The sequence below is a fragment of the Muntiacus reevesi genome, chromosome 1, assembly GCF_963930625.1.
Source record: "Muntiacus reevesi chromosome 1, mMunRee1.1, whole genome shotgun sequence".
Lineage (NCBI taxonomy): Eukaryota > Metazoa > Chordata > Mammalia > Artiodactyla > Cervidae > Muntiacus > Muntiacus reevesi.
The window spans coordinates 235,222,748-235,235,465 of record NC_089249.1 but is presented as its reverse complement, the minus strand read 5'-3'; positions in this window follow the sequence as shown (position 1 = coordinate 235,235,465).

Sequence of the window (12,718 nt, the reverse complement as noted above, 5' to 3'; positions counted from 1 at the left end):
TATTATCCTGACACCAGAACTTTACCTATCACTTTATCTTGCCAAGGAGGTGGCAAGATCTCATCTTGATGGAGATCCCATCATGAACTTACTTTTTGAGTTATGGCATTGCCTGCAGACCAGTTCTGAAGGAGAACCAGAACTACCCTGGTTGGGCCAGGATATAAAAACATTTGCACCCATTGGCATGTGAATCCAAGTTAGATTGTCAGACTAGCTGGTCATGTGGTTCTCAACTCTGGCTACACATTATAATTATTATCTTGAGAGAGCTTTAAAATACATTGCAGCCCAGACCTCACTTGTCCCCCTAGAGATTCTGATTCAACTGGGCTGAACTGAGGCACAGACATGCTTGAGAATCCCTGAGCCAACTGGCTACTTTATAAAACCATGAAAAAATGTAGAACAAGTAAGATTTGTTGAGAATGTCTATCCTATTATGATCTCAAGTAAAAAGGCAACTCTCCAGTTTAATACGTATGTGGAAAATACTTAAAAACAAAATGGGGATTGGAAGACACTAAAGATAAATTTTCTCTATGTGTTTGCCTTAGGCCATCCTGTTTTGTTAGAGCTTTATCTTGGAATTTTCAGTACTTACATGGTTTCCTTGATGACAAATGGGGTCTGAGGCTCCACGCTTAATACAGGGTTCAAAGGCCTGGCCTGGGTGTGAAATAGGAACAGTACTGGCCAGAGATAAAACCAAGATGAAGCAAACAGTTCATTCAACTCAGGTCTCACTATGACAGGGGCAAACGGAGAACTAGGAATTTGGCCTAAAGCAACGGGATGGGAACTAAAGAGTTCAGAACAGAGAGGAGAAGTTGAACTGCAGGTAGAATGGCCTGGAAAGCTTCCCTGGAGAACTGGTATATAGATAAGGAGGGCTGTTACAGGCACCTGTGCTATGACCTCAGGTAGAGAAGGAGCCATTGGTGGCACTGAGAATGTGAAGCTGGTAGGGAATTCTCCTGTCTTTGCAGGAAATTCAGTCCAGCACCTAAAGAAACCTTCCCTTATCTTTAGAAGATGAAGCTTTGCATCCCACTGAAGGAGTAGTGTTAGATATAATTAATTTATTGTTTGTCTGCTTTTTGCTGGTGCTCAAATTATTTCATTATCTCATTTAATCCCCACAATAACTCTATGACGTAGTTATTATTATTTTCTGGTCTAGATACGGCCAGTTGTTACTCAGCATCAATTTCCATCTTCTTAAGGTAGCTTCCTGTTTTGGAGAGGCTAGAAAGCTAGTAATTCATTTCCAGACTCCCTTGCAGCTAGGGTTCTAGATGTGAGATAGATTTCATTATGTAGATGCACTCAGGCAAGATTTAGAAGGCAGAAATAAAGTGGTGTCATTTCCTGCTATTATACTGTTTTCAGCTGGTAAGAAAAAGTATGGAGACACTAACATCTCATCTCAAGCTTCCAAAGGCAGCTGTGGTGGTAGCGGTGACTGGTTTCAGTGATCCAGCATCCAGAACAGACATTGCACTGGCAATGGAGGCTTTCCTGAATCCTGGACAGCAGCCAAGATGGGGTGTTTTGGGCCTCAGTTGTTCCAGTGATGAGCTGCCAATTACTCACTGCCAAGATTGTGACAAAGATTATAGCTCCCCTAATATTCTGAGAGTCATCCCTACATGTCCAGTCTACAGCCCAAGCATTCAGCCCTCCCACCAGTTCCATAAGTACTTCATTCCCAATAAATCTCAGTGCTTCAAAATTCTTAGGGAGATTTCTGTTTCCTGCACTGAACCTTTTTTTATGGATGAGGAAACTAAATCTTAAGGGAATGTAAATAGATGTTCAAGACTGCACAGCTAAGAATACCTGGATCTAGAATTCTATACTCCATTCAATAAAAAGTATTCCAGAATATAGAAGAACAAGAGTGAGGCATTCACGGGCTATATTTCTTATAGATTTGACAAAACCGAGTAATGCAAAGCCAAGTTCACATATCCTCTCTTCCCACTTTTAAAGCTATGAGTTGCACTTGTGATTGCGGTAAGCGCTTAACTTAATTGGTTTGCATCCATGCCGGGACCTCTGGGATGCCACTTACATAACTCATCTACAGGAGTCTGTCTTGCCAATAAGTACTTGCAGAGGCTCTCACTCAATCATAGCCACATAAAACACAAGGCTCAGTTCTCTGCAACTAGCCACTTGCCTACTCTAATTCTTGGGGTTCAGAGGAACTAAGGGCAAAGGAATGATAGTAACTGACATGTAGTAAGCACTTCCTGTGTGCAAGGCACTATTCTGCTATTTTACATGATTTTCTGGTATAATCCTTACAACAGCCCTGGGAGGTCAGCATGATGATGACCTGCAGTTTAAAGATCAGAACTCTGAGACGCACAGAGCTCAAGTCACTCACCCAAGGTCAGGTAGCCAGGGTGTGGCAGAGCCTAAATACCAGTCCAAGCACTCTCTTATTTATCATGCTATGCTGCCTCCCAGTCATACTGAGAATGCTTTGTTTTAATTTTGTGTGTAAATGGCATGAGATCCTCTCTGTAGGAATGTCAGGAACAAACAAATGAATCATGAGTGATGGCTTCCCTTGGGATCAGCCCTCACGTTTGTCCCACCCCAGCCCCCTCAGGATGCAGCCTCTCCCAGACGCCACTGGTCTGGAGTCTCTGACTGCTCTGAACAAGACAAAGTGCACATGATCAACCTTACTGCAACAGATTGTGGGGCTACATTTGTTTTCTCCATCCTTCTCTCTGTCAATATGTTACAGCCATCTCAGACACGATGGTTTCCCTTTCCATAAGCATACAGAGCACAGATCTGGATAGTCAGAGCACAAATGTGTTGGCACAGAGAAAGAAATCAAAGATATTACTAGAAAATGGTTAGACCCTCGGCAGGCTCATGAAAGTTTAAAAATCAGAATAAACACGAGGCTCTCTAATTAGATAGCCCTCTTTCTCCTGCCCAGCATTTCTACCCGATTCCCATTTCTCCTAGAAATAGATCTTCAGGAAGGCGAGCATCTTTTTAAAATTCTGTGCTACAGAGAGCCAGACTGAGATGGTTCTGTCGAAATTACAAAACACTATACTTTCAAATAGCTGCTGAATTATTTAGTGACTTTACACTGTCCAAATGCTGGGCTCTTTGGGTAGACAATGTCTTGGTTTCCCTCCTATTTCTTTTGTTATGACATTCAGTAAATGGAGAGATATTGCTCTTCTTAATAATTTATAAAATAATAATCCACACTAAGGATCAAGCTCCACTGTTAGGTTTGGGGTTTCGAATCGGGTAGCCAAGAGAATGAGAAGCTCAAAATTCTCTTCCAGTTCTGTAAAGTGATTGGTGCCAGCAGGTTCAGGCTTCACTTCTCAGGATTCTTTCTCATGTCAGTGTTTTCTCTTTCCTATAACTCTTCCTGTATCTTATTGTGACTTCTTGAAGTATAAACTGTATTTGCTATCACTTCTTCCTGGGAGCTATCTGATTTGGTCTTAAAGTGAAATACATATATTAGAAGCAGAAAGCAGGACAAAGTGTTTTGTCATGCACCTGACATTTCAAAGATTCCTATATACTTTGGCAAAGTTGTTTTTTTCCTCACCTGTTCCAGAAAAGGAGAAAGATGGAGAGAGACAGAAAGGAAGGAAAGATGAAAAGGAAAGGAGGGAGGGAGGAAAGGAGGGGAAAAAAGAGAATGAGCGAGGGAGGGAAGAAGTGAGGGAGGAAAGGAGGGGGAAAAGAAAAAGAAAAGAAAACTTATTTAAGATGAGGATGGGCTTGCTTATGCACCTATTCTTTTATCTCTAGGGCAAACATACATCCCCTAACTTCTGTGTACAGCTCACTGCAAGGTTGACATGAATTCTGTGATGGTTATAGAAATGATTAAAATGAACAGCTATCCTCTTATCTAAGATGAGAGAGTTCTGATAAGCTCTATAATTCCTCAAGAGCAGGGATCCTGCCTTTTTTCTCACTGTATCCCCAGTAGAGTTTAGTACAGTAACTTGCATGTCCCCCCAGTAAATATTAACTCAGTGCTTACAGTTCTTACTGAGGATACACAGATGAGTAAGACATGGAAAGTAAGTACCTAAACAAACATGATACCTGTGATGAGTGCTATACAAATGGCAAGTCGTGTGGGAGGCCAGAGGAAGGAGCTCCCAGCTGACTCAGCTCAGGGAAGACAGGGAGGCATCACAGAGGAGATGGCCTTGAAGTAAAGACTTGAAGTGTGGATGGAATTATTATGCCAGGGAGAGGGAACAGCATGTAAAAGTTATAGCAGCAGAGAAGTATGACCCAATGAGGAAGAAGGGATACTTCTGAATGTCTGAAGCAGAGAATCCATGCAGAGTCTGAGCATGTGGAGTGGAGGCTAACAGATGGGTAGAGGGACTTGTGCGACATGCCGAAGATGTCCTGGAAATGCCAGCCAGAGCGGGAGACAGAGGCATTCTCTCACAATGCTGTGGGGTGCATTCAAGGCACATGCTTTGTGGAGAACAAATTGACAATATCTATCAAAAGTACAAATGCATAGCCCCTCCAACCCAGCAATGACACACCTAGTAATCATTCCTAGAGATAAATGGTGACATCACATAGGTACAAGGTTACCAATCACAGCATTGCTCATAAAAGCAGAAGACTGGGATAAAACCTTCCATTCCATCAATGGGGATTGGTTGAATAAATCTATGATAGACCCCTAGAATGGAATACAATAGGAAGCTGTAAAAGAAAGAGAGAGAGAGAATGAACTCGTTATACACTGACAGGGAATAAGCTCCATGATGCAAGTATAATAAGAAAAGCATAAAACAGTATACATAGTTTGTTACTATCTTGGAAAAAAACACAGGAAAACACCTATTCATAAATATGTATTTATACATATGCACATGTAAACAAGCCAATATATATGGTTAGAATTAGTCAACTTTCTCTGGAAGGACACATAAGAAATTGACAGTAGCTCTGGGTGGATAGGAAGAGGAGTAGAAGGGATTTTTAACTATATGCCATTTTGCATCTCTTCAATTTTGAACCATGTAAATGTACTGAATGTACCACTGAGTCCAACAAATTAAATATGATTAAAACTAAAAAAAAAAAAAAATTAAAGAAAGAAAGGGACTTTCTTGGTGGTCCAGGGGTTAAGACTTCATGCTTTGCTGCAGGGGGTGCAGGTTTAATCCCTGGTCAGGAAAGTAATATCTCACATGCCACGTGGTGTGACCAACAAAAGGAAAAAAAATTCCGAGGCTACTGACCCATGCACACATGGAGCAGTGAAGTTGGGGAGGTGAGCTTAGAGGAAGGGCTCAGGCGAATGTGATTTTACCTGTCCTATTTTGTGCATTTACTATATGCCAGGCACTTTATACACAGTGAATCATTTCATCCTTCCTACCAGCATGGTGCAGTGATGAAGAATCTGCCTGCCAATGCAGGAGACACAAGAGAAGTGGGTTTGATCCCTGGGTCAGGAAGATCCCCTGGAGGAGGGAATGGCAACCCACTCCAGTATTCTTGCCTGGAGAATCTCATGGACAGAGGAGCCTGGAGGGCTACAGTCCATGGGGTCGCAAAGAGACAGACACGGCTTAGCGACTGAGCACACACACACACCGCCATAAAAGATTTTACCAGCCCCATTTTACAGATGAAGAACCTAAAGTTCAGAGAGGATGCATGACTTACCAAAAGTCACACAGGCAGAGGAAATGCTAGAACCAGGATTCAAACCCCTACCCCCATGCCGCTCAGGAGGCTTTGGTAGCAGAAGAGCAGGTGACCAGATCTGGAGGCAACATGCTGTGAACAGAGAAAGGGAGAAACCTCAGATAGAGCATGAAAGCCTTTAGGCACCTCTGAAAGATGGTACTCCAGAGGCTCAGAATAACCGGGGCAGGACCCTGGGTCTGTGGGCTGGAAAGCTGAGTGATCCTTGAGGAACAGATGGTTCCTTTGTCCTGAGACTGACTCTGACACCCCGGGAGAAGCCCAGACAAACTCCCCCAGCTCACTGTCCCCTGGGGTCTGCTAGGGGAACATGTGCCCCTCCCTCTCCAACAGGAGGGGGTTCCCTGGGGTGCCATTTAGCCGGACCGGGCTCCATATTTTCCCCTCCCATCTCCCTGCGGTATCAAGTGTGTGACTATTGATTTCCTCCCTGCATTTGTTTTTGTTATCCATTATTTATGGGATCATTTTTCCATCCTTCGTGCATGAAGGCAAATTTTGTGTAAAAATCAATTGAGTGAGCGCCGCCGATGGCTCGTTGCGTTTTCTTGGCTTTCATCTCTGAGGCACCAGTTCTCGGGAGAGGCAGAGCAGAATATGAGCGAGCATGCCAAGACAGGAAAAGGAGGTGGGGGACGGGGCAGAGTTCCGAAACCTGCCTTAAGAGACCTGTTCCTTTGGTCAGTGGCCTTTGGTCCCTGAACAACACACTCTGTTGAGCTCACCTGGAGTCTAAGTAAGGATTAATGTCTTCTTGCCCTGATCAGATCCCTCCTTCCTTTGCCTGTTTGCTGGACCGAAGTCTCGAAAAGGGTGGGGTCCCAGCTATAGAACCTCTTCCATTTCATTTAGATTTATTTCAATGAAGAACTCCTCCAGGATCAAGGCCTGGGGGCCTGCTCCCTAGTGGCTTAACCTCAGGATCCCAGGAAAGTCATCCCAAAAGATTAACCATGGAGAAGTGGTATTAGGACAGGACTGCTATTTAATAAGCAGGCCAAGCAGTTCACATGTATTCTTTTTGGAGCTTCAGCACACGCTGTGAGATAAGCAGAATGAAAAAAAAGGAGCAGAGCATTTGCGGTCAGACAGTCCACCTTAAAGTCCCTACTTTGCCCTTTCCTAGGCTGTATGCCTTTGGGTAAGATATTTAACCCCTTTGTGCCAGAGTTTTCTCCCTTATAAAATGATAAGGCTAGTGCTTACCTCCAGTGAGGTCCTGCATTTAAGTGTAGGTATCTGTTTCATAGTAAGGACACAATAAAATCATCCTCAGCTTAAATGTCAGTTATACAAGGAGCCCTTCCCTTTTTACCCCAACGAAAGTGGGCACTTTCAAGCCTGGCGGTTATTTTCCATTGTATGCATATCACACTTTGCAAGCCTCTACATTATTTGTGTGCTGCCCGTCTCTTCCTATGCTCCAGTTAAAACACAGGCTCATTCAGGGTGAGCATCTTGTCTGTACTAGTTGAGTGACCACACAGCACATAGTGGAGACTCAATGAAATGTTAGTTACTATTATCATCTTTCTCATTTTCCACGTAAGTCCAGAAAGGCTAAGCTATGAGTCCTGCCCAAGGTCACATAACCAGCAAGTGGTACAACTGGCATTCATATCCACATCTTTCAGACTGCAAAGCCTGTGATCTTTCCACTTTCTCCACTTTGAAGTTGTCCATGAGGTCAAATTCAGGTTAATGGTTGGTTAAACTAGAAACTGACAATGTGTCTCCTAAGGCACTGTTCTCTCTGCTGCATCCTCTCCCCTCTTCCACCTTCCCTACACTTTAGCAGTGGCCAAGATCTGGGGCTACATTTCTTAACAGGTACTTCTGACTGAGCCATCAATCCTCCAGAGAATGTCCTCCTCCACTCTCTGGCATCCAGAAGCTGGAAAACCAACTGCCCCAAAGTCAGCCCATCTTCCCTCCACACTGCGCTCAGGACAGGTTTCGGCAGGGTTCACTGTTGTCAAAGCGACAGCTCTGCACGTGACAATGAGGCGCCGAAGTTTCAATGGCTCTGCTCCAGGCTGAGTCTCTCAGAGGTTAGGAAAGGATTTTTGTAAAACTTGGCCTGATCCTTCATCTCTCCAAAAAGATGGATTCCCTGAGCTATGTCACCTGCAAATTGGCACTTGCCATCTACCTTCATGAGGATCAAATTATGAGTCACTACAGCTGATCATCAACACCCCCTCTAAGTTTAGGGTGGAGACCAGGAATTAGGCACTCTGTGCTCTGGGGGGGAAAAAAACAACTGGCAGAACAGGTCTTTAGATACTTAGATATTTTCAGGAAAAGATTTTATGAGCCCAATTCTTATGTCTCCTCATACCTAGAAAAGTAGTAAAATCCTTCGTGGCAACATATGCTCCTGGTGACCAGTGATAACCTTCACGAGACTAGCAGAAACGTACAAAAAATGTGTGCTTAATTGCGTGTACTCCCCCTTCACCAAAATCACATATATACTGACCTTCCCCCTTTGGAGCAGTTTCTCAGAGCTATCTGAAATGCTGTTTCCCAGGCTATCATACTGATTTTGCCCCAAATAAAACTTAACTCACACATTGTGCCTTTTTTTTTTTTTTTAAGTTGACAACAACATAGAATTTCTCATTCAACCCAAAGTTTTGTTTGATAAGATTCTGTCCCACTTCTCTTCTAGATGAACAAGCTAGTCTCTGTTTGAAGGGACTTTTAAAAAGCAGAAGATGCAAGATTTGCTGGGGGTATGCTCTATGAGCCGCAGAGCTTTTTTAAAGTGAAAACACTTCAGGATTTTTCCAAGACCAAGATGTCTCCTTAAGATCACTCAAGGATGTGTGTATGATTCAAAGCGTAGCAAGCAAACCATTCAGGAAGCCTCTAGAAGATCTAAGAATTGCCTAATATTGGGAAAGATCTGGATTAGAAAAGACCCAGAAAAAGTCCAGGAGACCCTGGAAGAAATCTTAGACCGAGGGTCAGCAAACAATGACCTGCAGGCAAAATCCAGCCCACTGCTTGCTTTTATAAGTAGGGTGTTGCAGAAACACTGCCATTTGTTTCTATTTTACCTATGGCTGCCTCTGCATTACAATGTCCGAGTTAAGTAGTTGCAACAAAGACTACACAGAGGCTAAGATACGTGCTATTACTATGTTGCCACGCTGTTTCCCAAACTGGGTTATAAAGAAAACTAGCATCCCTCAAAACAATGATGACAGTTTCAAGGGGGAAACAAAAAAGAAGGATCATTCCTTGACTAAATACCTTTGAGAAAAGCTCTATTCTAGATTCCTGTCCTAGAGATTCATCTACATTCTCAACTTATAAAGGACTTCAAAAAGCTCTGCTTTTTGTTAAAACAGAAACAACAGTTAAAACAGTTAAGTTAAAACAGAAACAACAACAAACCTGCCTGAAAATTTCCCAAACTTATTTTACTTTCTGATGTGATACTTTTTATGTTGAAATCGTATTTTATGAATTATCAGTGGTATGTAAGACCAAAACTTGATAAAAATCCATATAGTTCCTTGTGATTCACATTTCAGTCATTTGCATGACCTTTATGAAATTTGTCCTTTGTATATACCACATACTATTTATTAAACATATTTACTAAAAAATTTTACTAACATTTTTCTTTAACTAACTTCCTTTTTAAACTTGATCTCAGCCAGGCAATAGTACCCATGAAATCATGGGCTTGGAGGAGGGGTGTGTGTATCGAGAATAAATGTCGCTCCAAATGCAGACATGTTTTTCAGTCTTAATTATCTACATGTCACCCACAAAGGAAAACATAACACACTTTAGGATATATTGGTCTATCTCCCATTGCCTAGTTCACTAGCCATAGTTAACTTCTAACTTTAAATTTAGCCCTTCAGTCAAATTAGCCACATTCCAAGTACTCAGTAACCACATGTGGCTAATGGCACATTGGACAGTACAGATAGAGAACATTTCCATAATCACAGAAAATTTTATTGGTCAGCACTGGACCTTTCAAGAATTTTTTTAAAAACTATTTAGTCACTGTTGCCTCCTTCGCAATCCCCACTCCCACCCAATTTTATATAACTCTCCCAGCAAACTCTGAGAAGTATACTTATGGGGGTTAAAGTCAACACTCTTTGGTCATCTTAATGCCTCACCAGAGTTCTTTCCTCTCTCATCTCTACCTCTCTCATTTCTACCTCTCTCTCACACATACACACACTCCAATGCCATCAGCTCCCACCCTTTGGTCTACATTCAAAAGACCCAGGGCTGCCCACAGGGATCCAAGGACCAGTCTAGGTCATTCTCCTGGGTAAGAGTGACATGAGAGCTTCATTATTCTGGGCAACTGGATCCTAACATGCAAAAGAAGATTGTAGTAGATCAGATATCACAAACTGGTGCTCTGTGAGCTAAATCTGGTTGTATGTGTGTTTGGTTTACTTGATTTTTTTTTTTTTCACCTTTACTTTAAGGAAGGAGCAATAAGGAGATGTCACATTTTAGAAATCTAGCATTCCAAGGACTTCCGTGGTGGTCCAAGGGTTAAGAATCCACCTGCCAATGCAGGGGACAGGGGTTCGATCCCTGGTCCGGGAAGATGGCACATGCAGCCAGACAACTGACCCTGCACGCAGCAACTGCTGAGTCCTTTGCGTAGAGCGTGTGCCCTGCAGTAAGAGAAGCCACCACAATGAGAAGCCCTTGTATCACAGCTAGAGAGTAGCCCCTGCTTCCCGAAACTAGACAAAGCCCATGCAGCAGCAAAGACCCAGCACAGACAAAAACAACTTCTAAAAAAGTCTAGCACTGCAGCTTCACTTGGAAAATCAGATTTGCTCACATCACATGGAGCTCACTTTCCCACATGGCAGTCACTGGCTGGCGCTGAATAACTTCTGCCCCCTTTAGTGCTGAACCTGCCCTCCAATTCACCACAATTTCCGCATTCTCTGCCACCTTGTGTGGGGTTCATTGTTTTCATCTCCATGGCCTTCTGTTACTCTGAAAGGATCATTTCAAAGGTTTCATCAGTTACTTTCCACCTATGATTTCAAACACGTGGGTGCTCCCTCCTTGGGGATAGTGCAGTGGTTCTTTAGAGACCTAGGACCAATGGCGTAAGGAATAGGAATGAACCGGTTTTCAAGAAATGCCCAGTCCGTGGAAACTTCATCTACGAGCAACATCGGCGAGTTTTGGGCTAGTTTAATATTCTCCTGAATATGAATATCTTCAAGCCTATGCCATTTTTTTTTTTTTTTTTTTTTTTTTTTTACCCAATGTAACATATTCTTGGCTTCTAGAGAAATAATACTTAGATTTTGAGGTCACAGATCACCTTGAGAATTTGATAAAAGCAAGGAAATGGCAACCCACTCCAGTATTTTTGCCTGGAGAATCCCCACGGACAGAGGAACCTGGCCGGCCACAGTCCATGGGGTGGCAAAGAGTCGGACACGATTTAGCGACTAAACAACAGCTGCAGCAGCAACAAGAGTGGAAATATACACACAAAAACACATAATTTTGCATATAGTGCAGTTTCAGGAGGTACAAGACTCTCTTCACCAAAACCTAGCCCTGATTCTTTGAAGAGTCCGGAGACCTTAGTTCCGAATTCCGGTACTGGAGACTTTCGGTCAAAGCAGAAGACTGCACACAGCACACAGCTCCATTCTCTCTCAGAACCTAACCTTAAATGATGAGTAGGGACTTGCCTGATGGTCCAGTGGTTAACAGTCTGCCTTGCAATGTAAGGGACGTGGGTTCAATCCCTGAGTGGGGAACCGAGGGCCTGCACTCCGGGGAGCAACTAAGCCGGCGCCAGCACCTCCACCACTGAGCATGCGTACACAGGGGCCCTCGCTCCACCGCCGGAGAGTCTGTGCTCCAGAGAAAGATTCCCAGTAGCACACGTCTCTGGAGTTAAGACGAAGATGCAAGTGGATGGCTTGTTGAGAGTTTATTTAAGAAACATTTAAATATACCACATTAACAAATTGAAAGATAAAAACCATATGATTATCTCAATGGATGCAGAGAAAGCCTTTGACAAAATTCAACACTCATTTATGATTAAAACTCTCCAGAAAGCAGGAATAGAAGGAACATACCTCAACATAATAAAAGCTATATATGACAAACCCACAGCAAGCATCACCCTCAATGGTGAAAAATTGAAAGCATTTCCCCTGAAATCAGGAACAAGACAAGGATGCCCACTCTCACCACTACTATTCAACATAGTCTTGGAAGTTTTGGCCACAGCAATCAGAGCAGAAAAAGAAGTAAAAGGAATCCAGATAGGAAAAGAAGAAGTGAAACTCTCACTGTTTGCAGATGACATGATCCTCTACATAGAAAACCCTAAAGACTCTTCCAGAAAATTACTAGAGCTAATCAATGAATATAGTAAAGTTGCAGGATATAAAATTAACACACAGAAATCCCTTGCATTCCTATACACTGACAAGGAGAAAACAGAAAGAGAAATTAAGGAAACAATACCATTCACCATTGCAACAAAAAGAATAAAATACTTAGGAGTATATCTACCTAAAGAAACAAAAGACCTATACATAGAAAACTATAAAACACTGATGAAAGAAATCAAAGAGGACACAAACAGATGGAGAAACATACCGTGTTCATGGATTGGAAGAATCAATATTGTCAAAATGGCTATTCTACCCAAAGCAATCTATAGATTCAATGCAATCCCTATCAAGCTACCAACGGTATTTTTCACAGAACTAGAACAAATAATTTCACAATTTGTATGGAAATACAAAAAACCTCGAATAGCCAAAGTAATCTTAAGAAAGAAGAATGGAACTGGAGGAATCAACCTGCCCAACTTCAGACTCTACTACAAAGCCACAGTAATCAAGACAGTATGGTACTGGCACAAAGACAGAAATATAGATCAATGGAACAGAATAGAAAGCCCAGAGATAAATCCACG